The sequence below is a fragment of the Cibotium barometz genome, chromosome 11 (assembly GCF_041138505.1).
Source record: "Cibotium barometz isolate CiBa-2024 chromosome 11, ASM4113850v1, whole genome shotgun sequence".
Lineage (NCBI taxonomy): Eukaryota > Viridiplantae > Streptophyta > Polypodiopsida > Cyatheales > Cibotiaceae > Cibotium > Cibotium barometz.
The window spans coordinates 22,978,480-23,006,430 of record NC_141056.1 but is presented as its reverse complement, the minus strand read 5'-3'; the positions used below and the strand labels follow the sequence as shown (position 1 = coordinate 23,006,430).

The 27,951-nt window shown below is 45.1% G+C and overlaps 1 pseudogene across 1 annotated transcript; it reads left to right on the top strand.

Annotated features, from left to right (window-relative positions):
• Nucleotides 1-27,951, top strand: LOC147633919 (vacuolar protein sorting-associated protein 51 homolog; annotated as a pseudogene). Its single transcript, XR_015267014.1, has 18 exons — nt 1-229; nt 9,368-9,519; nt 9,646-9,745; nt 9,873-9,950; nt 13,075-13,152; nt 13,314-13,481; nt 13,737-13,837; nt 13,950-14,026; nt 19,522-19,595; nt 19,715-19,781; nt 19,881-20,014; nt 21,774-22,046; nt 23,544-23,678; nt 26,451-26,522; nt 26,607-26,657; nt 26,748-26,981; nt 27,063-27,239; nt 27,316-27,951. The product of XR_015267014.1 is annotated as a vacuolar protein sorting-associated protein 51 homolog (transcript).

Here is a 27,951-nt window from a genome sequence, read left to right as displayed (position 1 = left end):
ATGGAAACAGCTAGCAGGCGGCTGCACGTGTGGAAACAGCCAGGCGACTTCACGTGTGGAAACAGCCAGGCGGTTGCACGTGTGGAAGCAGCCAGGCAGGCAGTGTTCTGCAGCGTGGAACAAGCTGGAGAGCAGGCACGGGCTACTGTTGGGCGTGCCTCTGTGCTATGGGCGTTCGTGCTTTTGTGTGGCACATCTGTTGGGCTACGTGTGTGGATTGCAGGCCTTGGTGCGTGGATATTGTTCTCTCTCTCATCGTGGATTGCAGGCCTTGTTTTACAAGATTGGGATACAGAGGATGAAGCTAAGATGCACAGGATGATGTCCTTGGAAGAGATGTGTTGTTGCTCTTCGTCTTGGACTTATGTGTATTCAGGGATTGCTTGAAAGTTGACACGTCCTCTATCTTTCTCTCTCCGGGTTTTGGCAACCGTGCTTGGATGGTATATCTGTCATGGAAATAGGACATTGGTTTTTCGAGAGGAAACAGGACTTTGGTATCGAGGAAACAGGCCTATGGTTCTTGGGATACAGGTCTTTGGTTTATCAGATACAGGTCTTTGGTTTCATGTGGAAAGCATGTCTTTGGATTCCTGTGGAAAGCATGTCTTTGGATTCATGTGAACAGGTTGTAATTTTCTCGAGGTTACATGCAAGCTGTGACTATAGGGAAGGACATATGGTTTGGTACAACCCTATTGCTGTTTGGGAAAGGGTTTGCTTTGCAACCGCACCACCTCGCAAGTAGCACCACAAGCGGCCCGGTACTCTATCTCTATAGACGACAAGGCAATAGTTGGCTGTCTCTTGCTGCTCTATGAAACAACTCGAGCCAAGGGTAAAACTGTAGCCTTATGTAAATCTCCTCGTGTCTGGATCTCCTTCCCAAACTGAGTCACTTCAACCATGGAGGCTGACTCCATCCGTCGTTCCCCCTCTAGTATCATAGCAGAGTCCAAGATCCTTCGTACGCTGTAGAAACCGCAAGATCCGCAATCCTGTGTCCCAATGAGTCTTGAAAGGCGTCTGCAAAAATGAGCTCAACAGCCCCACCAGGAAGCTCAAGTACAATTTGGTGTTCAACAACCAAATCAATGAACTACACCGCTTCCGAAACAAAGAGGCATCAACCTGCTCACAAGGATCATCAATTGTAACTTTGGTATGCCAAGTCCTGGGAACTTGCTGAAGACCACACAAGGTCTTCCGGAACCTGTAAACCACCCCCTCTGAACCCGGAACCTCAAAGCCTGGAGGCTGCTCAACATCCACCTCCTCCTGCAAGTCACCATCTGCCACTTGCATGGCTTTCCTATTAGTCCCCTAGGAAAGAGCTTCCTCAATTGCAAGAGGCTCTTCGTCCCGATTGAAACGAGACATCAAAGCATAGTTTACCTGTAAAGGCTCCTTTGACTGACGAATGTAAGAACTGGAGTGTTCTTGCTTGCTGCCATCATCTGGCAAGCCATCCACCATCAGGTCTCGGAAAGCCTGCTGCTGTAACGTATCCACATACAAGTGGTCATGAAGAAACTACCACACATCACCCAACTGAGAACCTATAAGAGAGTGTTGAGAGTTTGTAAATCCATTCTCCACTCCACCTTCCCATACAACGTGGCCTATCGCTTTGTCTCGGAGAGCAACAAAACGCTCCTCAAACTCTACCCATACACCAGTCTTGCAAACCTCATGCACTGACAATAGATGAACCAAGAGATGGGACAAAAGAACCTGGAAGGAATGCTTCCTCCATTTGCTATTGGGAACGATCTCTAACCTGCCCTCACTGTGAATAGGGATAGTGGACTCGTCACCAATCAGGATGTGACCTGCGTGCCTCCGAAGGTCCTGTAATAACTCTCGGGAAGGAGTCATGTGTATGGAAGCACCACTGTCTAGAATCCAGTCCCGAGTGTCCCTAGCGGTGAGTCTGACCTATAGTAACATAAAAACCCGTTTTGCCCTCTAGAAACGGCACGAAACGTTTTTGGCACGAAACGTATGGAAACAAAATGGAACCTGCCCCTCGGAACGGTGTTTTGCCCAAATGTTAAGTGAGGTCAAAAAAACGGGCGAGAGGTTTTTTTTTGCAAATGCGATTTTTGCTGTTGTTTCCATCTTTGTTTGCCACCCATTTGCCACTTCACGCATCCGACACTTCTTCTTGGCCGCAACCTGTTGCTCCGCCTCTTCTCCTCGTCCACTCCTTCCTCCTTTTCGCTCCTTCACTTCTTCTCCTCCATGCCTCCTCTTCCTCTTTCTCTCTTCTCCTCCACGGTCCACCCCTCCTCTTCCCTCCTCCTCTCTCTCTAATACCAAAAAACCTACTCCCAAAATCATGAATTTCATACCCACCAGTCCCAAAAAATGCATCTTCATCTTTCTATTGGCTATGTTATAAATTTGGTATGTGTGTATAAGAAGTGTCATTTCGAAACCTTTGCGTTTCGTCCAAAACAGGCGAAACGAAACGAAACGATGAAGCGTTTCATGTTACTATGGTCTGATCGCCTCCCTGCTCGAAGAAGATGAAACGCCGGTGTCCATAATCTCCAAGTGCACAAAAGTTGGAGTCTTCATGGTTACTGCTGAGGAATTTGCACCGTGCTTAGTGCTTTGCTTAGGATATTTCCTCCAATAGTGGCCTTTCTCGCCACAATTGTCACAGGTTCTCTTTGCCTTCAAGGCATCACGATCCACGTCGGGCTCTTGCTCGGAAGACTTCTCCCGTGAAGATTTCCCTTTGCCCTTACGACCGCTGGCCAGTCAAGGCCTCAGAACCTCCGCCCTGTGGAGGGTTCGAAAAACACTCTTCCTGGTCCAAGACCATAGGCACAAGCTCCTCCCATGTGATGGTGCTGAGCCTGCCACTGGTGATCAAAGAGGAGTAGAAAGCTGAGTACTGAGAGATCGGATGAGACAACAAAGTGATGGCCATGTCCTCTGAAGATATCTCCTTCCCAGCCTGAAGAACCTCCTACTGAAGAGCCTGCAACTTGTTGATGTGCTCCCACATAGTCGAAGACTTGGCAGGATCCATCACCCGTATCTGCACTTCCAAGGAGATTTGCTTCATGGGTGATACCCTGTTATACAGAGAACCCAAATGCTACCAAATCCCTCTGGCCAGCGTCATAAGTTTTATATGGTTAATCACCTGTGGTGTGCAATTAAGGAAGATGAAAGAACGCACAGGGGCATTGACACGATCCCACAACTGTGCCTAAGCCTCTCGTTCTTTCCGAGTAGAGGGTAAAAGCTCCCCGACCTCCAACTCTGGCCGTGGAACACCAACCACAATGAAATCAGCCAAGTCATAAGACTCCAAGATAGACTCCATCATTACCTTCCATATGCTGTAGTTGTTCCCGTCCAACTGTTGATCCACCGAGAAAGTGGGGAGAGTAGGGATCTTCACGTGCTTCTCAGCCATCTCAAGCAAGTTTGCCATCTCGGGGGGTTAATTTGGTCTTGTGAAGGGAGAGTGGGTGGGAAAAAAAATGAAGAAGAGGCTGCAACTAATATGCAAGGTGATGGCCGCCTTCTACCCAATCTCCAAGTCCCGAACAGCCCAAGAGATCTCCAATCAACACCAAAAAACCAGTAGTCCCGCAAGCTCTCCAAAGTCTCCAACCTTCAAGCCGCGTGGGGCTCTGATACCATGTCGGAATACGCAGCGGATATGAGACAAACTGCTGAGAGCACAATGTAGCAAGACACCAACATGAAGATGAGCAAACGCAGGAGAACCACCAGCTTGAAAACGTAGAGCTGTGTGGAGAAAAGGAAACGCAGAAGAGAGAGAGAAGCTGTAGGAACTCTGCTCTATATACAAGATCCGGTACAATACCCAATACTTAAGGTGTGGGGGGCAGCCCCTCTATATATCGTCCAGGGCTTCTGAAAGGCCAGCCCAAAATAGGCCGACAACAGTCCCAACTGCTCACGACCAGAAAACAGGAGTCGGCCAGAGAAAATCCAAGTCGGCCAGGTCACCACAGTCGACCAGACCAGAAAATAGGCGGCCAGAATTCTCCTGCCCCACGACCACAGAAAACAGGGGAAAAATACATGGAAAAATAGGGGAAAAATGGAGAAACACCTAATGGGCGGGCACACCCACAACAGAGGCCCTAGTGTGTAATGTACAGACAGGAGATGACTGCTAACACCTCCTTGTCCACTGCAGATGTCAACGGCAGCAGCCATCCCGGTGGTGCACATGTTGGTACATCCTGATCCATTGGTCTGGGCAGCACTGGCTCCTCCCCAGGTTCTTCACGTAGTTCACGCACCTGTTGGTGTCAGCAGTAGTTGTGCGAGACCCGTTGTTGGTCTGGTAGCTCTGCGCCATGCAGAGGGCGAGCGCGTAGGGAGGGGGGAGCGAAAGTGGGAGAGGGAGTGAGAGGCTACTGCTGCGAGGGGTTGACAGAAGGGTGAGGGAGAGGCTGTTGTTGTGGGGGATTGAGAGAGCTGGGAGAGGGAGGGAGAGAGAGGTGGAGCTGGGAGATGGTTGGTGGGAGAGAGGTTGGCGAGGACAGGAGGGTGAGAGAGAGAGAGTGTGGTGAGGGCGTGGCTGGCGAGGGGATAAATTGAGAGAGTTGGGGGATAGAACTGTTGAGAGAGGCGAGGGGGGAGGGTGGCTTTATGGTAGCAAGAGGGGGTGGCTAGAGCATATGTGCATGAGAGAGAGGGAAGGAGCTATCACCGGCCTGCGCAAGGAGACCATAGGTTGCTAGCGTGGCTGGCTAGTGGGGAGGAGAAGATAAGGAGAGTCTACGCGATAGCATGATTTAGTGGTCGGTGTAGCCAACGTCACTGTGCAAGGGGGGGGGGGGTCCAACCAGCGTTGACGTAAGGGGGGTCCAGTAGTGGCCAGCGCAAAGAAGACGGGGGGTGGGTTGGCATAGTGTTGGCCGCCTCCTCTATTATTATATAAGATGGGGGGTGGGTCGGCAGAGTGCTGGCTGCCTCCTCTATTTTTGACTATTATTATATAAGATGGGGGGGTCCGGTAGAGTGCTGGCTGCCTCCTCTATTTTTGACTATATATATATATGTGTGTGTGTGTGTGTGTGTGTGTGTGTGTGTATGTATGTATGTATGTATGTATGTAAGGGAAGGTTCTCATGCATGAGAAAATGCGGAATTTTACAGTGTGTGTGGGCCAAGGGTTCTCTGCCAGGGTTGTCCCCCAAAATGAGATGTAATAATCTAGTGTGTCAGAATTCTGTTTTTTTCCCCTTCTATGTGTGTAAAAGGGCCTTGATCACATAAAAGGTTCCATTTCCATATCATACCCTCACCTCTTGCATGAGTGTAAGCTATTGCACCTAGCAAGTTATGAGGATGGGAGGGATTATTGCTATGGAGAGGGCTTAGTTTTTTAGTTGTGGTAGAGCTCCCTTAACATGCCTTGTTGACCGGAGTTCCAGGTGTTGGCACCAGTAATGTGCAGTTCGGAGGCCATCATTGATGCCGTTGCTGAAGACATTCTCGAGCATTTCTCCACATTTGCTCCGAAGTGGGGTTTTGTTGGGATTTGGAGCTTAATGCATGTGAACCCCCCCTTAGAATGTGTAAGTGTGCTTATGTGTGTGAACAGCCTGGACAGGCTAGATATTATGTATGTATGTAGTATAGTGATGTGAGCACATGTGCCATGTGCCATTATTTTAGTGTGTGTGATTGAGTCATAAGATGAGGCTCTAAGCCTATAATAGTATTGTACTTGGTGAAGGATTTACAACACAACTTCATCATAATCTAATCATGATGAGTTGTGCAACACTATGAGCTTTGTCATCTCTTTCTCTCACCGGCTCTCCACACACTCGCGCCATGGCTGTCTTTCATCCACCCTAGCCTTTGTAAACCTTGACTGTGGATAGGACTCTATGCATAAGATTCTTTTGCTTAGTATTATGCATAGAGTCTATTGCATAGTCTTATGCATAAGACTCTATGCGATAACCCTTATGCATAAGAGTCTTTTGCAGAGAATTTGTCTATTCAACTTTTTCTATCGATTCCATAGCATGCTTTGGTTCTTGCATAACATTCATTTACAAGGAATTTGTTTGGGTTTTGCACTTCTTCCTCCTTTAAGTGCAACTGGAAGAGACAAGTTATCCTATTTGAATATACGACTGGCACACTGAGAACGTGCCAGAATGCGCAGCGGAAGACTAACGCACGTAGGAGACGCATCACCATCGAGCTCCACAAACACCCCCAACGGGCACTGTAGCATCCCTCCACTGGGCTTCCATCTCCCGGTGAGCTGCCTCCCAAAACACCGGCCGGAGGAGATGATTATGACAAGGTGCCACTCTAGCCTATATATGGCTCTTCAACTTCCCATGCTTCCACTTATGGGATAATCCAAGGCACCTTCTAGCCATAGATCACACGCTCGAAATCGCCGACCTTCCAACACCCTCCCTCGTTAGTCTTCCGCTGTGCATTCTGACATGGTATCAGAGCGCGGGCGTGTGTGGTCCTAGGCGGCTCAGGCGTGTGTGGTCCTGGGCGACCCCCTTCGCGCCTCGGTGGCTTGCGGAGCTCGATTCCGGGCTCCCATCTCCCGGTGAGCTGCCTCCCAAAACACCGGCCGGAGGAGATGATTATGACAAGGTGCCACTCTAGCCTATATATGGCTCTTCAACTTCCCATGCTTCCACTTATGGGATAATCCAAGGCACCTTCTAGCCATAGATCACATGCTCGAAATCGCCAACCTTCCAACAGAACCATAGCTCTGATACCAAATGTTGAATGTAGAGTTAGGGTTTACACAGGCTAGCGTGGATGAAAGATGTGTTTTTAGGGCACAAGACTGTGTGTAACCTCTATGCTAAGAGGTCTAGAGGATTGGTAGATTGGACATGCAAACATACAAGCCATGAATGGTCATGATGTGCTCATTTAAACTCTTCCATTGAATTTGAATAAAGAAATACCGAAAGGGGTGCCAAGCTTTGGGGCCAACTGGTGTCGTTCTTCTTTTCGTGTAGGAGCACTCTAGCTCCCATATATTTGTCTTATTTGCTGGATTACAACTGGTTTGGGTGACTGCTAGTCTACCGCACTTTGGTTTCTACCAGAGGCCGGTTTCAAGGACCTATGAGTACTTAGTGGATGATGATTATATCTTTTTATAAAGACTTGTTTTTACAAATGATTATGATTGTGTTTTTAAGTGTAAAATTGAATTGTAAAGCGTGTGTGAGTGAAAGTTAAATGACAAATTCAATTATGTTTGTATGCGTCAATCAACGAATCTGGGGACTAAGTGGTTGGGTGGAGGCTTGGCCAACGGATTCGGTAGGAGCTGAACAAACACTAGAAAGTGGGTGGTAGGGTGGGTTCATAAATACGGGGCCTTAACAAATGTCAAGACCAAAAGTGATTTTTAAACAAGAAAATCTAGGAATCAGCTTTAGATTGTAGAATCTTTAGAGAAATTAAGGTAGAACCGTTCCCTTCATAATCAAGGAATAAGATGTCGTATTGAGCCTAGGGGAGCCGTCGATGCCTCTTATTTGTGAGAATTATGAAGACATTTTTTACTTGGAGGAATCACACTCAATTCCTACCGCAAGGTCTATTCTAGTCCAGCTATGTTGACAAAGCTGTTGGATTGCTGAGCGATAGAATATTGATATATGGAGGCTCCGAGTGAGTTCGCTCTACCCTTAGTTTAGTCTTTCGTTGTGGTTTATCTTTTCATAGGGGGTCTCACAAAGGCTTGCCCAATAGAAAGGCATAGATTATGATGAAACTTTTGCCCCCACTTCTCGTATGACCACTATTCGTTGTGTTGTTGCATTGGCTGCCCATCATGGATGGAAAGTGTATGAGTTGGACATTAAAATAGCTTTTCTCGATGGGGATTTGCATGAATAAGTTTATGTAAATCAGCCCATTGGTTTTATTTGTCGTACTTGTTTAAGAAGGCAAAATATGTTTATGGCCCATTGGTTTTATTTGTCGTACTTGTTTAAGAAGGCAAAATATGTTTATGGTCTCAAACAAGCTCCTGGAGCTTGGTATGAGAAGATACACTTTTACTTGACCAGCTGGAATTTCAGGAACAGTCCAATTGAGGCATCCTCTCTGTGAAAGAGGATCATGGGATTTTGTTGGTGCTCATATTGGTCATCGTCTACACCAACTGAACGTTCATCAACACATTCAGCAGCGTTTTCAGCCTTGCACATCACTTTCAGCCGTCAGCTCTACCACAGTAGAAGCCCAGCTGATCTACGCACACATCTCCATCATCGGCTCTACTCCTGTAGCGTTTTGCTCCATCAGCATTCAGCAGCACACCTGCATCTACTTCAGTTCTGAGGTTGCAGCTTTCTACCTCTACATCCTCACGGAGTGCCACCGCTGTCCTCGATGCGAGCCTTCGTCACCGACTGACCTCTTACACCGACTTTGTCTTTGCTTTCTCGCCAATCCACTCCTCAAAGTCACCTCACATCAGAGGGCCTCTTGTACTGGATTACTTCACCATTATACATACATTCATTCATCCATTTCATGCTGTGTTGATTTGCTCTGATCTCTGGCACATCTGGTCCTTTCATCCTCTTGCCCTCACATAGTGTACATATTGTATGTATGTCTATATATGTACATTTGTACAGGTGTACAGAACATGCCCTTTGGGGATTGAAACTTTCGAAACTTGTTCGAAGTCCGTATTGTTCACACGTTTCTGAAGATTCTAACAACCCTGGTTGTGGTTTTTTGGAAAATGTTCATTGCAGTTATAAGCTAGGACAGATTCCAGTCTTGTGAATGTCTATATCTGGATGATCACATGATAGGATTTTCACCAAGATTTTGGCTTTCATATGTCTTCGTCCATATTTGAGTTGCTTCTTTAGAATGCTCCCTTGTTCTTCCTAAGATAGATTGCTTTCTCAGTAAGTTGAGGCTCAACGACGTTTTTGTTGTGAAATTGCAGGTGCATAGAACAAATCTGGAGGGCCTGCTCCAAAAACATGTTGAGACGGCAGCCGAAATTAAGAACCTTGATAGTGACATGCAGATGCTTGTGTATGAGAATTATAACAAGTTCATTAGCGCCACTGATACCATAAGAAGGCAAGTTCCATTTAGGTTCTGATAGAAAGTCATGTTAAAATGCAATTATGGGAGTTGTATTTGGTTTTGTCTATTGCACATGCCCCCCCCCCCCAAAAAAAGGAAAAAGAAAAAAGAAAAAAGAAAAAAACAAAACAAAACAACACAAAACAAAATAACGAAACCCAATTTCCAATTCCCTTCGAATAAAGTAAGGATCTAACTTGGACCCTTCTTTTTCTTTCATGCATGGTATCTGCATGAGCAAAGGGATATGCAGACGAATTTTTGACTCCCACCTTCAAGCAGGTGACCGCTGTAAGGACAAAAAGTGATGGTGTCAATGCTTCGCTATTTGAGAGGAGGGAGCGAATTGAAGAGTTAAATGGAACCCGTGGCCTCTTGCGAAAAGTACAGGTCAGCGAAAGATCATATTATAAACATTGAGGGGGACTCCTGCATGTTCTGTACGGGCCATGAAACATTCTATGCATTCCTTATTAGTGTGAACTGTGCCTTTTGTGGTGCATGCTACCCATGTAGTTTGTTTTCGACCTACCCAAAAGGCTTCGAAAATGCTTGAAGTCAAGAGGCATACGCAGATGCAGTGAGGTTTTATAAAGGGGCTCTTCCTGTACTCAAGGTAATAGGGGATCAAGTGAACCTTTCAGTGATACTGGCTATGGAAAGTTTGAAGATTGTTTGTTGCTCCTCTTTCAAATCTGCATGGTCTCTATTTAATGGTGTTTTGTGGTGTTCTTTTAGGGTAGGCATATGGAAAAACATCTTTTCAAGCATGCAAAGAGGAGTCCGAGGAAGTGATGGCAACAATTGTAAGACGATTGCAGGTAGTATTTTTTACGTTGCAGATTATTTTGAGCTATTGGAAAACTTGTCTTGATCCTTTTCTGAGCTAGTTTTTGTACAAAATTGATGTTGGAAAAACACAGATGTAGCTCGACTCTATCAGCGCACACCTGAGTGCTAGCTGTTTACAGCCCAGGCACACTCTGCCGCTTACAAACTTGATGGGAGGGATGAGTCCTACTTACAGACCCTAATGCATCCTCAAAACAGCCATCCAGTTTCAGCGAGCCCCTATCTCCTCATGTACGAGTGTGGGCTGGTCAGCCTGCCTTAGAGCAGCCAATGGCCATGTTTTCTAATAGGTACTCCCCGCATTCTCTTCATCCTCGAGAGCTGCAGCAAGAGTAGCAGTCAGTCTCTAAGTCTTCAATACACCTGCTAGAGAAAGAATTCAGCTTGTCATTTGTCCAGCTACTTTCTCAAGTTCCAGTTGTTGTCCAGCCACTTTGTGTTCTGTCTTTGAGCTGTCTGTATAGCAATTTACACATCCATGCGATGAGGATTTGCTGTGTTTAAGCAAAACTACATAAGTCTTCTCTTGTCACACAACTAAACCACAGCCGTAGTTCATGACACATGGTTTTAAAAATGCTTGTTCTGAGAAGCTTAGTTTCCATCAGTTCGAAAGGGGTCCGAGGGTACCCATCGCAAAGGCGGTTTGGTTCAACGAGAATGGGTTCCCCATCAAGTCTCTTCCATTATTGCAACCCTATAAGGAGGCCATGCAGCTGACCCAGTTGCAGTCCATGTGGGTATGACCGACACAAAGCAAAGTCACCTCAGTTCACACAGTGCCAATTGACATATAACATGCTTCAGCCAATAAGCAGGATAAAGGGGGAAGCCTCTGCCAGGGTAAGCTGTCAATATATTGAGGCAAGAGCAGACAACCAGGTAGAGGGCCCACTGTAATGGTTGATCGGTTGGCCTGTTGCCACAGGCCAATCAGACCCCTGTTAAGCATTGTGCCTGCATAGTTATTGGATTGGTCACAAGATAACCATGTGCAAGCTAAAAAAAAGTTTATCCCTCTTTGATGGCATGCCCCAAGTACTTCTCTAAAAGGGCAGGGTGCTGGGCATGCTTAAACTGGGGCATTTACTTGAATAGAAGTAGATCTAGGCCTTGCATTCTGCTTCTTTCAACATTTGGGCCTCTGCAGCAGCCAGCAGCAACAGTCAAAGGTGTAAAAGCAAATAATCTGCAAGGGGAAGAGATGTCACTGTCACTGGGATAAGTGTCGGTGTTGTGTGTGTGTGCAAGTTTTTTTCCCTCCCGACTGGCCTTGGGCCCAAGATCCTCTTGTAGATACCATTTTTCACCGCCCGTAGGTGCTTTTTATCTGCCCGTAGGCGATGCCGCCAAGGAAGCACCATGTGGGGTTTTGAACCCAGGACCTCCTGGTCCTAGACAAACATCTCTACCACTTGAGCTATCACCTCATTGGCGTGTGTGTGCAAGTTTTCATTTCAGTTTGTTTCTGTTTTTACGTTCCTTGTACAATTGAAAGAAATGATGATTCTCTCAACCTATCCTATTGTATATTGCTGCTGTGGAATTTTGTTGGTGTTGCTCCCAACTGTGGGCTGTGACACTACAGAGGCAGCTCCTTTTGTTATTGGTCCAAACACCAATTTTCTTGAAAATTTCTATACCTTTAAACCCTCCATGTATCTTTTGACAAGTTTGGGTTGGGTATAAAAACAACCCTGTTGCTCCCTGTCAATTCTAGCTGCACTTGCAAATCAGGTTAACATTGAAGCTTCTTGTCGAGCTTCAAATGCTCATTGAGCATGACCTAGTTGGGCTTGTTTGGCATGATCTAGTTGGGTTGCAGATACTCTTGCATGTCTTTGCTATGCTGCCACTTCATCTCCATCACTTGCAGCAATGATGAAGCAGAACAAACTGTGGTCTGCTGAATTGAGAAATCCAGATGACATTGCAACAGGACCATAAACTTCCAAAAACAAGATCTAGGTGAAAAATAGCTATCCGATACTTGATCTGGTACTTCAGAGAGAAACTTGTTCTAATACCTTTGTTAGGGTACAGTGTACAGAAGCATTCATCTTTAAACTTATCTAGAGCACTGTATGTTTTGAACTGCTAAAAGCTTACAAAATTACCAGTGAACTGCATGCTTAGCTCTTGTGCTCCAAGATCTTGGCCTGTGAATGGAGCAAGGAAACCTCCTGCAGACACTGCTAGTATTGGGGAAGCCCTAGACTGATCATCAATGACTGCTTCTGATGGCTGGATCTGATACCTTTTTGTCTCTTTAGGTTTGTCTGGCTGCTTTAAACGATCCATAAAAGGTTGGGGAGAGGGTGACTATATGTTGAAACTGCAAAATGGTTGGCCTACTTGCAATAAATTTCTTTATTTGCATTTGCAGTTGTTTATTTTGATAGGTTGATAGCCTCTTCTGCCCTTGTATAAATAAGGGCTTACTGATTCCTTTGTTGAACCCTAACCCGAATTAATAGCCCTAGCATGGCACATGCATCGAAGTGTTGGAGCTAATGCATGTGACATTGGCAGTTGGTCCTAATGGCTAGTGGCTTATGTTGATCAACTTGGCCAGCTAGCATCCAACGAGCACACTGCTCTAAAATTGGGTGGCCTGTAGCTTGTTGCTTCCTACTAAATTGTGGCCCCATGTGTCAACTATTTACCTGCCTCGAATTCATCTCCTATTCGCAAAGCACAAATCTGCCCACTCTCTCACTGCTTGTGGGAGACTTTGCATTGGGGATTTGCAGGCAGATAATCCCCACTTCCCTATCTCATGTGAAAAATGCCAATTTCCAACATGTGAGATATGGCAGGGCATGGCGTCTTGGAGCAAAGCCTTCAAGACAGCATCAAAGTCAGTCACAAGCTTCTTATGAAGCTGAGATTTCTCTCCTTGAGTCTGGCATCTAAATGGAATTAATCTACGTTGTATTCCTTCAATTAGCACATGCTGAAAAGTGTATCTATTTGAATGAAAGCAATTGAATGCTCTTGTTTTTGAGACCTGTTTATTTTTTTTCTCAACATGCGTGTTTACAGTTTTGGGGAATGCAACACCAGGCACTGAAGTGTGGTTTTCTGATGCAGGCTCGTGTAATGGCAGATTCAGAGCCTGTGCATAGCCGTTCAGAAGCTGTTGGATTACTCCAGGATCTAAACCATCCGGTGTGCCCTTGTTATGACGTGTGATGTTTTTTTAAAAAATGTGAAGTCATTATGCAGGGACCAAGATATTTTTGCTTTTCTGAACAAAGAATCTGTGTTGTTTTTCTAATGAATGAGAGGTGATTCTTAGGGGCAAACAAGCGCATCATTTTACCTTTCAGGTTGAAAAGATCATGGAGAAATATTTGGCAGGAGATCTGGAACGGCTTATTGCAGCTCTTGAAGGAGTAGCAAGCTTATCAAAGAACTCAAGTGATGCTTCTGTTGTAGATGTGGATAACGAGTCTGACTATCAGTCACCAAAGAAACTAATGGAGATTCTCAATAAGGTTGGTAATGTGTCCAATCTTGTTTGTTGATGCCTTCTCAAATTAATTTAGTCTCTTTTGGAGGGAACCTCCTCTCCTTGGAATCCATATCGGCTATAAATGCAGCTGCCAAGGAAGGGTAAAAGGAAATAAAGAGAGAAAGAAGAGAGGCAGGGGGTGAGGGTGGGGGGTGGGAGGAACTCTGTCTAGGAGATGAGCCTGTGAATGGTGGAACTAGCATGTTGTTCTAAGCATTAGTTCTTCCGTCTCTAGCAGGAGTTTCTGGCTGACTTTGCCCAATCAGCTTCCACTTTTCGAGCTATCTTTCCAATGGGGGAGAAGCGGCTCACCAAAGCTGCTACAACCCTATTCAAAAAGTGTGGATCCCGTTTCAAACTCAATACTTATATTCTTGATTTTATAAATTTTTGTAAGGAGATTTTATGTGCAAATGCATTAACTAACTGTTTTTGTGTATTTGATGTGCAGATATCTTGCAAGTGTACAGAAATCACTACAGCCTGATTTTGGAGATCCTTCTGCCAGTGAACTTATAGCTGCTCTAAGTAGGACTATTGAAGCCCAAACTTGAATTTCTCTTCTTGTTTTGTTAAACACAAACATTATGTAAAAATTCTTGCAAATACTTCTCTATACTTCAAACTCTCATCTCAGCCATCAATAGTACCAACCAGTTCACAAATAGAATAGAGGGCTTTCTTCTTAATTCACTGGGCTTTCTTCTTAATTCACCTCCCAGCCATCACTCATCCTTATGCATGGTTTATAAACGGGCAGGCGGACATGGCTGATGGCTGATCTGTCACCTCTGAGTACCTTTCTGTCCCAGTGCCCACTCACAGACTGCTGGGCCAAGGAGGTTCCAGCCATTTGGTGTGAGAGACTGGTCATTTCCTTCCGGCTACTGTCTCCATCGTTCAACACCAAGCATGTCAACTGCCTTGGGTAACGGGTTGGTGGGATACTTTGGATGGCAGTCGGAGTAGTAGTCATAAAATATGATTGGATGCCCAAGCTTGGTTGGCCTCAATATGTAGGACACAGAAGCAGCAAAACTGTCCATGAGCTGGACCTGCTCCCTTTGTGAATGCTAGGGCATCCATAGAGATGAGCTAGCCCAGTCACGAATGGGGAATTCAGGACTGCCATTCATATTTGTGAACCGGGCCTTATTTTCCTCTCTTCCCTCTCTTCCTCATAATTTCTTCCAGAGGGTTCTATTTGATGTATAGACCAAGTCTTCTCTTGCCTAGTAGTTGTAATGTGGCCCTCCTATATTTTAAGGCAACTAACCCCTTTGGTATTTCACCTTTACGTACCTCAATCAATGTCTAGGGACTCCCCTAAGCATTCCTCTTTTTGCATTGGCCACCTCAGCCAATTGCTTAGCCCTCTAAATCTGATTATTTTCTCCAAAGTCGAACTTTCTGTTGATGTGCCGTTCCATTTGACCAGACCTTCTTTGTACTCTGAATGCCAATTATGCCTGCTTTTAGTATTCAAATACCTATGTGGTTCATGTGAAAGACTAGGGGTTTCAATCGATTCAACACCTACTAGGTTATCCTCGTCACCCAGTTTTCTGCTTAAGGAGCTGATACATGAAGCACTAGATATACTTTAGATTCTTTGGGAGTTTGTAACTTCACCTATCTTTTTTCTTTCCGGAGAAAAGATCCTTCTATTAGCTACGATCAAACAGCCATAGGCTACATTACAAGTTCAGAACCCACAAATGGGGTTGCAGCTTGATTACCTTGACATAGTGAGTTGACTTGGGACACGATTCTGGTACTATCAGGCAGTTAAGAGTTCAACAGAGATAGGTTCTTACTCGTGATGATTGTCCTCCGTTTGTCTGGAAGCAGAGAGGATACATCAGTTCTGGTGGAACGTTGCCATGTGTTCAGTACCTAGAGATCATTTGATTGGTTAGGATCTGCCTATGATAATACCGAACATGTTATGGTTAGGCATGGGTGTTAGCCTAAGTTTCCCTTGAGAATGCCTTCTTGTCCTTAGAGGTTCGAGTTCTGATAAGTTCTCTTTTGCAACGAAATTCCCAACTTTGTAGAGACTTATCTGACTGGATAAATGGGTACCTAAGAGCCCACACAGCTGAACCTAAACCTGAGAAGGAGGAGGATGAGCCATGCACCATCGAGCATCCTCTCCCATAACCAAAACCAAAGGACATCCAAAACAAGCTGGGGCACTACTTCGAAAGCAATGAAATGAACGCCGATAATGTCAGATTTTTAAATTCCTCGGGAGTTCAATTGAGGGATTGTTGTGTTCCTCATGACCTTGGTTTGAGTTGGTATGTCTTTAGTTCCATTGAGTTAGTTGTAGGAATAGTGGCTCCAGATTTAGGTAGTTCCTATGACAGATATATGAGTGGAAAGATTAGACATGCGTGATCGAGATTATGGAGTCCGTTGTTAGATGATGTTGAGTTTCCCTTGTTTATTTTCAAGAGTGGACGTGTCTTAGGTGGGGAAGTATGTTTAGTACCTTGTACTAATCCTTGAGATTAGTTTCCTAATTTGGTAGGGTTAGGGGAGTCCTCGGATTAGGAGAAAGCAGGCTAATACGTGCGGCTAAGGTTTTTATTAATAAATCCATGTGTTGGCTATTTATAATAGTTTGGTTATTTATAACAACAATGGTGGGAACCGATTCTCAGATGAGAGTTGCTTAAGTTCGCTAAACCTACTCTACATTTGCATTCTTGGCCATTAAGGTCTTCTATGTCTCGGTCTAGCATACACTTGCATGTGTATGGATGCCAATGGAGCATATCTGCTTGTGGCAAGATACCAAGGATTGGGAAGTGAGGTCCTACACAGTAGAAACTGTGGATTCAACCTCTAGTACGGCACTTCTTGTTCGAAATGCATGAATCTTGTTGGAAATCTACCAAGCATTGCCCAATGAAGCTTGTATGTAAAATTTATTGATATTACAATGGGGGTCGGCCCTTTCTAGCCCTATTGCAGTGTCATTTAAATTTTTAGCATTGCTATCTTGTTTTGTGTTGTGCCAATTCATTTTGTTTACGAGCATTAATAGTTTAAGTGTGTGTCAAGATTGTGCTCAACCCCGACCGGGGGAATTACACTGGTCCTGTGCTAAATGCTTATAATGGTTACCAATAGGTACCGTTGCCTCATGGGGCTCACTTGCATGGCTCTTCGTCCAAAGGCGCCTTTGTGGGGGAGGGCGGCGTGACAGCGCCCGTTGGATTGGGGGCTGGTTGCGAGTGTGGTCAGCATCCTTGCCATGCCGAGTCTATTGCTCTGGTGGTGGATGACTAGTCGTCTGGTGAAGTTGGCAAGTCTCTTGCACACTTGGCTGGGGAGAGGGAGGGCTTGACCACCTGTCTCCTCCTCTCCAAGAGAGTCTTTGGGCTGGGGTTGAGTGTGAAGGACATTGTCTCTACAAGTCTGACGTCGAGGACAAGCTCTAGCTAGGTGTCCCATTTGTTTGCATATGAAGCACTGTCCGGGGAGGCTTGAATACTCAACCTGCTGTGTAATTGGGTCGCCCTCAAGGCTGGGGAGCACAATGAATTGGGGAAGAGCCTCTGGAGAGGCTATGCACATTGCAAACCCGAATGGTGGGTATCCCTGCTGCCCAAGCGACCACAGAAGTGGCAGTCTTGGGGGGGGGGGTTGGGGGGGGGTCTTGAGAACTTGTCCAATCAATTGGCCAATTGATCCAAGGAGGAGGAGATACTCCTTTCAGAGTCCTGGTAAGTAGACTGTGATGAGGAGGCCAGATGCACCTGTGAGGGGGTCGGATGCGGGGGTCGAAACCATGGTGCCATCAAGCGAAAAACACGTGAGCGCTGCTTATTGCTGTGGCACTCTCGATCAGTTGCCTTGGGTGAATCAAACTCCGCCTGGGAGTAGCCGTGCCCAAGAAAATGTATGTCGGTGTTTTTTCCAGGCTTGCCAATGAGGGCTGCTTGGAGTGAATCTTGAATCTGTCCACGCGCTGGTGGGCGGTTTTCTTGGCAATCTTGCATAGTAGAGAATAAGCCACAAGTGAGGATACTGTAGAAACCAAGAGCTGAAGGTCTGCTTCGGAAAAATGGCAAGGAGTGTCACCTCGGTCTGGGATGATGGAGCGACTGCCATGGAGTGACGAGTCGACCTGAAGGGGTGAAGGTGACTCCCGCGGCCCGCCGAAAGAACTGCTACTGGACGCTGGAAACTGCTGAGGGGGCGGGGGAAGGACCGGGTACAAAGGATGGGGAAGGGCAGAGGCGTAGAAGGACTAAGGCAAAAAAGGGCTGCTGGAGGACTGGCGGGCGGCGGAAGAGAGAAGGGCGTGCTGATGCAGGTGGCATGAAGAGGCGGGCGAGAAAGGGCCCGGTGGGGGGGGGGGGGGGGGGGGGGGGGGGAGCAGGAAGGTGGAAGGCTGGAAGCAGGTGGCAGAGAGGGAAGGAGGTGGGTGAGGGCGAAGGTGCAGGTGGAACAGAGGGAGGGCTGCCGGCAGCTGAGGCGCAAAGGGCTGGAAGGCGGGGTTCAGGAGGAGGGGGCAAAGGCACAGGTGCACAGAGTGCGCAGGAGGGAGGGGGGGATGGAAGGCAAAGCGATAGACGCCAGGGGAGTTCCAGATCGCTTTTTGCTCAAAAAAAGTTCTAACTTAACCTATCTTGCTGTGAGTGGATTGAGATAGCTTTAGCACATTCACTTTCTTAACTCTTGTAGAAGAATTGGCTATTTTTGAAGAGACTTTTGTGTGTGTAGTGAACCCAACCCTTCTTCAGTACAAGCTCGCATCGTTCTTGGTCTATCTTGAGATCTTGATCCAGCTTGATCATTTGGGATCTTTGCTGTCCATGATGGGCCTTTTCCTCAAATGCAATTCAACCATGCACGTTTGCAAAGAAACTTGAAAATTTCATTCTGCAGGAAAAAAATTTCACTTTTAAACCTTAGCTCTGATTTTAATGTCAGAGCCAACAGGTCACCTGTGGGATGCATTTTGCTCAAGAGAGGGTTGAGGGATACTGATTAACAAGTTTTTGGGTTTGGGGAGGGGGGTGGTCTCATAGACCAGTTCTCTCCCCTTACTAGTCTGCATGCTTGACCAGGGGTCGTGAGCATGAAATAAGGCCTTTTTGCCAAGCATTGTACTCAAGAGAGAGTTGAGGGATACTGATTAACAAATAAGGATTTTTTGTTTTGTGGGGACTTTGATAAACCTATTCTCTTCCCCTTCTACTAGTCTGCATTCTTGACCAGGGGTTGTGAGCAAGAAATAAGGCCTTTTTTCCAGGCATGCACCTACATCTACCGTATGCAACCCCCAACCTATCCTCAGTCAGTCATCGACCGTGCTCCTTCTGTGAGGCCTTACAATCTTATGTTAACCCTTATTTCCATATTCTACCCTGAAGGTGTTCTTAGGTTGGCTTCGCACATGCATATGAGGACTGATGCATGTGACAGAATGCAAAAAAGGGCAAATTCTAAGCTCCATCCCAGGACTGGTGCAACCAGCAGTAGGTGTGATTTGAGCCTCAAGCAGCAGCAAATAGATTGCCCTCTGTCAGAAGATGGTTTTCAGCAAAGGCAATGCTGGAAATCAAGGGATAAGGCAAACAGAAGTTGCTCAGGTTCGGGGTTTGTCAATTGCACAGAGAGTTCTCATAGCTGTAGGCCAAGTACTCTGCAAGTGAATGTGAAGAGGAGGGGCCGGTGTCCTGGTTGGAACCTAGCAAGTCCAATTGTGGATAATTGTTAAGTATTCATGCTTTCTATTGGATTCAAGTACCATTTTAATAGCATCAAATCAAATTGTTTAAGTCAGGCTACCTGACATTGTCATCTGCTGCTTTTATGATATTTTGAAGTTCAGATTCATTTTTGTGTATTTGTGGGCTATAGTGAGCTTGTAGCTCATGGTTCAAGAGCATGAGATTTTGATTCATTCACATGCACTTTATGTTGCTAAATGCTTGATAACCAAGTAGTTTTTGGTATTTGTTATTGTTTTATTGCATTTACATTTATGTTTCTGTTTGCAGAGATTTTGTCTACAGATGTTGCACAAATGGATGAAGTTTTACCTGATGCAGGTCTTCCACTGCTTGCTTTACAGGTGTTTATACGTTAGGATTCAACTCTTAGTGCTGTTTTCTTCCCAGTCTATATGCTATTAGCTCGGGTTTTAAAATATTTGCTCTTTTTTTTGGTGCTGGAAAAACATGCTGATAACAGGCAGCTGAGGGTGCTGTAAAGCAACATGTCACCAGACGATTCAAAGGATTGCTTGATCGATTGATTGGTAAGAATGCTAAGGCCAGAAGCTAGACAAATGGTGGGACATGGATACGTGAATGGCATCTCATCGATCATTGTGTATTGTTATATGGGGGGTACACAGGTGCTCTCTTAGTGGCTAATTCGCTGCAAGCAGTGACTGCTGAAGGAGAGGCTGTGGATGGAAAGAAACCATTGGAAGAAGTGCTAATGAATGGCCAAGATATCGTTTTACAGGGCAGTCTAGATGTGCTCTGGGTAGGAATTCTTTCAATATCTCTGATCCTTACACAGTCCTAGAATGCATCTGGTGGGTGCAGTTTGGTGTGAGCTAAGTACTGTACTGAAGATGCTTCAATGCTTTTATTCTGCATACTGTGGCATAACATAGATTGGCGTCTTTAGACTGCAGCTAGATGTATAGTGATACTCATGTGGATGCATGAATCAGCACATGGATGGCATTGAGGGCTGCCATGGGCAAGGCCAAAGTCATCATCTTGGCTGGGTGCATTACCCTGGCATCATGTCTCGACAGAGAGGCACATTGAATACATTTACACAGTCCCTTAAAAAGGAACTTGAGGCTTAATTCCATGTGCATAGTCTCAGATCTGGCACTATGAAGCATGCTGCTCTTACAAGCTAGTGGGGCTACCCGGCCAACACGATGGAAATGCCTAGATTCCTTGCAAGCTTGCGGCTTTGCACAACAAACGTGTTACATTCCTATCTCTGTAGGAGAAGATATGTTATCAGTGCATCATAGTTTCAAGTTTGCTATTCCAGCATAAAAATGGAACTGCTTGTTTGTATGAGGTGTTGATGACAAATAGCTTTCTAAACTGTGATCTTGCACACAGCGTGCGGAATCTACCTTTTGTACTTGGCATTAATCCAAGCATGACCCTTGAGGCTTGTATACTATCCATAGGAAAGGCCTCCCAAAGAGCTTGTGGAATCTACCTCTTGTACTTGGCATGAATCCATGCATGTCCCTTTTACACCAGCCATGGGCAAGGCCACTCAAATAGCCACTAAGGTAGTAATAAGTATACTGTAATATTTTTAAAGGAAAGAAACACCTTCTTATACAAGTCCACCAGCTGCACCACAAGGTATGGGTGCTGGCTTGCAAAGACTGTTTACAGATACCGCCGACATGTCAAACTGGGTGTAACAGTTGAATAAAGGTTATGCTTCTTGTGTGCACAGGTACACCTGTAGTGAGGTTGAAAACCAGAGATTGGATCCTTGCACAAAAAGATACAGGAACAGATTAGCGTTAAAAGCTTGCATGGACTAGAGTTAGTCAGGAGAGATGCACTAAATTGTAAGAAAGGCCAACCAAATGACACATTATAGCTTACTATTGTGGAGAGTGATGAGAGTGATGTACTCCATGCTCCCCACAAGAAAGAGAATAGGAAAGTGGACAAACATTTACATGTAGGTAGCCTATTGTCTTGCATGCAGCGTGTGTGTGTTTTGTGGGAGAAAAGGGGAAAGGGAACAGAAGGGGGGTGGGGGTCTTGTTTCAGGTGCTTGGGTGCCCAATTTCCTTGTCTGGCCACCCAAAAATGTTGTCGAGTGCCCACATAAATAACATGCAACTTGATGCCTGGGCATCCTGTTTACTCCCCAGCCCGCCTGACAATGAGGACGTGAGCATTCTGTTGAAGATGTGTCAGACAAGGTCTTTTAACCTCAGAAATATGCTCATCACATGTAATCTCAGTTGGCATATCTCTTCTTTATTCTGTTATTGAATGAGTTTGCATATCCAAATATGATGTCCGTTTGAAGTGATGATGCAACACAATGGTCATCTTGCAATATGCAAGTTCCTAGATTTATGGACATGTTTCCAACAGTAGAACCAGACATCATTAGTTCATTTTTAAAGTCTGGTGTTATAGTTTAGGTGTCGCTTTGATTTCACATGGACTAGTACTGTGTTCTTTTAAGACTATTGTATTGTCTGTACTGAGTGAAGGTCTGTCCTTGTCTTCTGCAGGACCTTAAAGAACTTCTTGATGATAGAGTGAAGCTGATGGTTAATTGGCGATCACTTTACGTTGACTTAGTCCAAGGTGGCGTCCAAGATCTTTTTGTGATGCTGAATGATCATTTTTTGGCTATGTGCACTTCAACAGGACATGACAACTCCAAGCAGGTCAATGTGCCAGAAGATAACGGGAAGAAGATGCTGGTGTCAAGTGGGCTTGTCCTGCTTCTTGCACGCTTCTCAGTCTATATAGAACAAATGGCAGTTCCAAAGATAACAGAGGTATGCCTTTAAAATACAGATAGCGTAATTTTCAAAATTCCACAGACAAGAATAAGGTAACAATAGTTGATCAGAACCATGCTCTGTATGATGCAATATCATTATCTTGGAGCCTTAGCTGCACAAGATCCAGAGCAGGGAAAACTAGCTAACACTAGTCATTTAGTGGTTGATGATAATGAGCCCTGATATGCATGAGCCATGACATAGGGCCTCATTGGGACACATAGGCGGGAGTGTGTGCTATCAATACTCCAACCCATGGGTCTACTAAAACCCATGGCTGCTCATGGAGGCCTGGCTCAAGGACATAAATCTATCCATTTTCCACATTCATTTAATAAATTTCAGATTTTTTGTTCCATAATGGAGTCAAGATAGCACTTAAGTTGTGGGCCGTGGCACACCTGCAGATACAAGGCGATCAGACAGGCTGGACGCCAGTGCACAGGGCTTGGGCGGGCTGTCAGGCAGATGTTTTTGGGCAAGCTCTGGGCAGGGCGTACAGCAGTTGGGCAGACTGACCAGAACAACCCCCCCCCCCCCCCTTTCCCCTTCTTCTTTCTCTCGCTGCCCCTCCCCCCAACCCAGCACCTTTGAATAGGTATCCTATTTCATTATCAGCAGCTTTGCCATATAGAGTGCTCGTATACAAGTGATCTGGAGAGCTGGAAACAAATCTGCAGCTAGCACTTTTGCTGAGGAGCAGGAGTTGACATCAAGAAGACTTGGGCTGATATCTAGGGAGATCACCTTTTGGTCATCTTTTGGGAATAGGTTACAATAGTTTCTCAGACAATCATTTTAAATGTTCACCTTTAATACAAGGATTAGAGTTGGATAGTTGTGAATGCTTGCATTGTAAGTCTTCCGCTACTCATTTTGTCTCTGTTCACACATGCATTTCACTAGTAATGTTACATTCTTTTTGTTAAGTTTGGGAAATAACTTGAAGTTTCCATTGGTACATCTTTCTGCCTTCTTAGTGGTCTTTTGAACTCATAGTCCAAGTTGCGGCCAGCTGGTTTCTATTACCAGCTAACATGTGTGTGTGTGTGTGTGTGTGTGTGTGTGTGTGCATGTGTGGGTTTTCTCTTTACTGCTAGCCTTCATTATGGCTGAGTCTGCCCTTCACCTCCAGAGAAGTGATAGAAACTCAGTTTGATGGTTTATCTAGGAAGATTTGTCTACGACACTGACATATCTTTGTCTACCACGGCGACATATCTTTGTGCATGAACCTGCTGCTACTCTTGGGTGCTGATGACGTGAGTGGGGATGTCATAGCACATAGTGCATGAGGAGTTGATAATTTGAAGCTTTCTGAGTAGACTCTCATGGAGTCAAGATGCACTTTTGTTTTTGTTAAATTTTAAAAATAACTTGAACTTTTCATTGCTATGACAGGGTAACAGAGGGAGGGAGATGTAGTTGTAAAATGGTGGTGTTGGGAGACTGACTTATTTGCTTTTGTGGCCATTCTTTTGATCTATGCAGGAGATAGCTATGTCATTCACTGGAGGTGGAGCAAGAGGCTCAGAGGATAGGCCTCCATTTGTACCCACAGAAGTTTGCAGGCTTTTTAGAGCAACAGGAGAAGGACTTCTTCAACACATGAGTGGGAACTAAACCGTATTTTTGAAATCGCCTTAGTTGGGTTTCTGAAGGCAACTGCCCACCACTGGCATCAAGCTCATGATTGGTATTCACTACCTTGCAAGGATCCATGTGGGCTAGTTTGGACCAGAATGGGGGGTTATCTCAGAGTAGTAGGCTCATGGTTTCTGTGACGCTGTTTGTGTAGTATCATCATAATTACATGTATAGGGTATGGTCATGGTTTGGCAATGTTGGCAAATAAAACCGTGTAATGCTCATGTCCAAAAGCAAGTCATACACATGTTCTTCTGACACAACATGCATAACACGGCATAAATTAGGATACTGGTTCTTTACTTGGGGGTTGCTGACTTGTTACATTTATATCTTATTGAGTGGTGATAGTGAGTCTTACTACCATTCAATAACCTATAGTCTTGGTAATTGCAACAACCAATGGTTTGATGATACCTTTAAATTCCTAAGACTCAGCTTCATTATTATTAGCTTTTCAAACAAAGTTTAGCAACTCATAATAAATTGACCTTAGCAACTCATAATAAATTGACCTTATCACAAAATACCATGCTTGTCAAGGTGGAGTCCCTAAACTCTTGCATAATGGATTTGACATTTCATCATAATTATCCTGGTTAGGGTGGAGTGGTGAGCCCCTACCTTCTTTTAAGATCAACAAAATCTAATGGGCTTGGGTGGAGTGATGCCCCTCTAGCAAAAGCATTTTTCAAATCAAACGTTTCTTTCCTATCTATGTGGAGTGGTGTCCACCTAGCTTTGTACAAAAATTCCACCCTTTTAGTTGGTGGGGTGATGCATGCCCCCTTATTAGTTCACAAGTAATTGGTCTCTTTGCTTGGGTGGAGTGATGCCCCCTAGCACTTTGTATTATTAATTTTCTACTTGGATGATGTGATACCCAACCACTTGTTTTATAGACTTAAATTTATAAAATTCTCATCTTTTTTGGTTTTGCATGTATATGCATAGATGCACTAGTTATTTATCACTCCTTGTCAGTGATATCAATAACAAGTGTGGGAGGGCACTGACACTTGCTTTCCAACCTATGTGGAATATGTTCTAATGTATTTTGTGTGTTTAATGGTGGCAAATAGTAACAACTCTCTCACTTCCCTCATGGTGCTGATTGCAAATTAGGTTGACAATGTGCTCTTAGCATGTTGTGGATTGTTGCATTTGAAAGTTTATGTGTACTCATGTGACTATCCAAAGATTCTGTAGAGTCTTGACAAACCTACGTAGCCTCCATGTACTAATCATGCCACTTCCCTAGTATTGACAATTTATGTTAGTACTAGCTAGCTATGCTACATCGTTCGTCGTACTAACATTCATGAGCATCATAAAACTAGCTAGCAAGGGCTTTAGTTAATTCGAATGGCATAAGTTAATACTCATATTAACCAAATCTCATTTCATAAAGCGGCACTTGATCTTGGATGATGGCTTCATATGCATTCTATTTAGTTTTGCATTAAAAGTGAAAGCAGCAATGTATATATATAGCATTCAAGCATGTAGGTGCAACTAGGTTGACCCAACAACTGGCAAAAAAAATGGGTTACATTAGCACGGGGGCACATAGTGAATCATGTAACTCGATCAGAGGGGAGCACAAAAGGGCTTGGAGGCCCGGGGCACCTCCCGTGTATGCTGGCAGACTCTCCCTCGCATCCTCCACTTGAGGGGTGAGGGAATCTGCTGAAAGGAGATTTCTGAGAAACCTGTGGCTATGGTCCGAACCTTCTGGGGGGGGGGGGGATTGCGTATGCTGGCAGACTCTCTCCGTTCGCCTCGCCTCCCTCTCTCTCTTGCGCACCCTGCCCGTCTCCCTGTCCGCCCGCCTGCATTTCGCCTGTCTTCACCTCTGCGCCCCTTTCCCCACCCACCCACCCTTGCTCTGCGCCCCCTTTCCCCACCCACCCTTGCTCTGCGCCCCCTTTCCGCACCCACCCTTGCTCAGGCCTCCAAGGCAGCAACATAACTCTCTTTCTCTTTCTCTCCCCCCCGCCTGCTGCTTATCTTTCTCTCTCTTCGCAACAGCCCCCTCTGGCCTCTTTCTCTGTGGGAAGCGCTGCAGACAAGCACAGAGTTCTTCCTATGGCCAGGGTTAATTAATTTTTAACCCGAAACCAGCCTTTTTCAGCCCAAGACAAGATGGAGAGGATCGACATTGAAGACCTGATCAAGGCAGCCATCCAACAACACAAGAAAGAGACGGACAATGCAATTAATATGGTCAACCGGAGTCTTTTTGACAAAGTCAAGAAGCTTGAAGCGTGGATAGCAGCCCAAGATGCAGAGATCGCAAATCTCAAGATAGAGATAGAAGAGGCACGTGCTCAACATAAGCTCGAGGAAGGTGAAATTCAGCCCGTCATGATGGAGGAGCTGAACATCATCAAGGCCCAAGTGAGAACACTTCAAGAGGGAGAAGAAAGGAAAGCTTACTCTGCTGCACATATGTATACAACGCACCACACACTAAGCACACACTCCACATCCACACACCCACACATGTAGACATGCAAGTACATGCATGCATGCATGTGTGCACACACTCATTACAAGATGCAAAGGTGGACATTCATTTTAAAAGTAGGTTGTGTCTAGGCATACGGATGTTTGAGATGTTAGATCGTTTCCTGTTTTAATGCCAACCTCGTACTGATAAGTGGCTGTTGTTTTGTATGCCTGTGCAAATGTGAAGTTCACGGGGTTTTAGATAGTTCATCATATGATAATGTACCTTTTTCTTTGCAGTACATATCCACGCGGTCCAAGAAGCTTTCCATGTTGATCAAGAAAAGTGTGACAACCCCTAATTGGCTCAAGGTGAAGTAACAATGCTTGAATCTTTTGGTTTCTTCATGTCTGGTATGGAGAATGTTTCTTAAGCTGGATGCTTTCTTCTCACAGTACAAGGAGCCACGGGAGGTACGCATGTTTGTAGACTTGCTTCTACAGGAGGTAAGTTGGATATTATGGAAGTATTCAAGCTTGCATTTTGTGGAGTTTTAAACACACTCAAGTTCTGAGTTCCAAGTAATGTGTTTCTAGGTTGACGCCATGAGCACAGAGGTGAAGCAAGTGCTCGAACCTGGGACTGTGCGAACACATCGGCGATCTGATAGCACAGGAAGTGCCAGTTCTTCAAGAAGCAATCCATTACGCGAAGACAGGAACAGTAGGACAAGCATCTCTCAAAGGGCCAGAAGTCGTTTGCTGGAAAGAGATGTTGCCAAGCTATTTAAGCAGAAAGTTGAGATTTTCACGAAGTTAGAGTATACACAGGTTTGATGTCGCTGCTAAGCAACCCCCTTGGTGGTCGAAAGGAAAAGAGGAGACTTCTAAAAGCTTTTGATGGCTGTGCAGATATCGGTCATCTCTGCTGTGATCAAGATGTGCCTAAAGAGCTTCCAAGAGTATGTCCGGCTTGAGACTTTTAGCAGAAGTGGGTTTCAGCAGATACAGGTGGATACTCAGTATTTGCGGGATCCTTTGCATGAGGTGGTGGATGATGAAGCCATTGTCCACTTCCTGCTGGATGAGGTGAGAAGACAGTAAATACTTGCTCTGCATCATAGTCCAGAAACTTTTATTGCTGAAACTTCCTCTTGTTTTGCAGGTATGTTCTGCTGCAGCAGAGCGCTGTCTTGATGCTATCCCTCTTGAACCAGCTATACTAGATAAGCTTATACAAGCAAAGAAAGCCAAAAGAGCAGAGAGTACTGGGAAATCCTAGTTTTGGTTCTGTCCTCTTTTCAGAACACTGGAGCCCTCAGAAAGATCACCTTGTACCCAATGTGGAGCATTCTACTGCTGCTAGATCATTGTGGAAGATTTTATTCCCATTGCATGGTTGCAGTGGCAGCTGCTAAAAACATTCTCCACGTCCACCAGATGGATGTTTGCTTGCCTTGTCCATGGCCTGCATTATTTGATGTATATGAAAAACATGAACATGCCTACAGTTTTACCTTCCTCAAGCTTCTAGAGACATGGTGTAATGATATTTACCTAGTGCTTATCAGTTCAAACATACAAGCGTGCAGATAAAAGATCATTATGTTTTTGAGGTGGACCCAACTCGAAATTTGAAGGCCAAGTTACATTTAATGAGATCGGCTCAGTGAGTGGAAGGCGCTGTAAGACGAACTTGCTTCTATGCTTGCTTACGTTGTATGGATAAATTTCAAGAAGCGTGCACCGATTGCAGAAGGTTTTCCTATCCTATATAATAGAGTGATGCAACTTAAGCAGC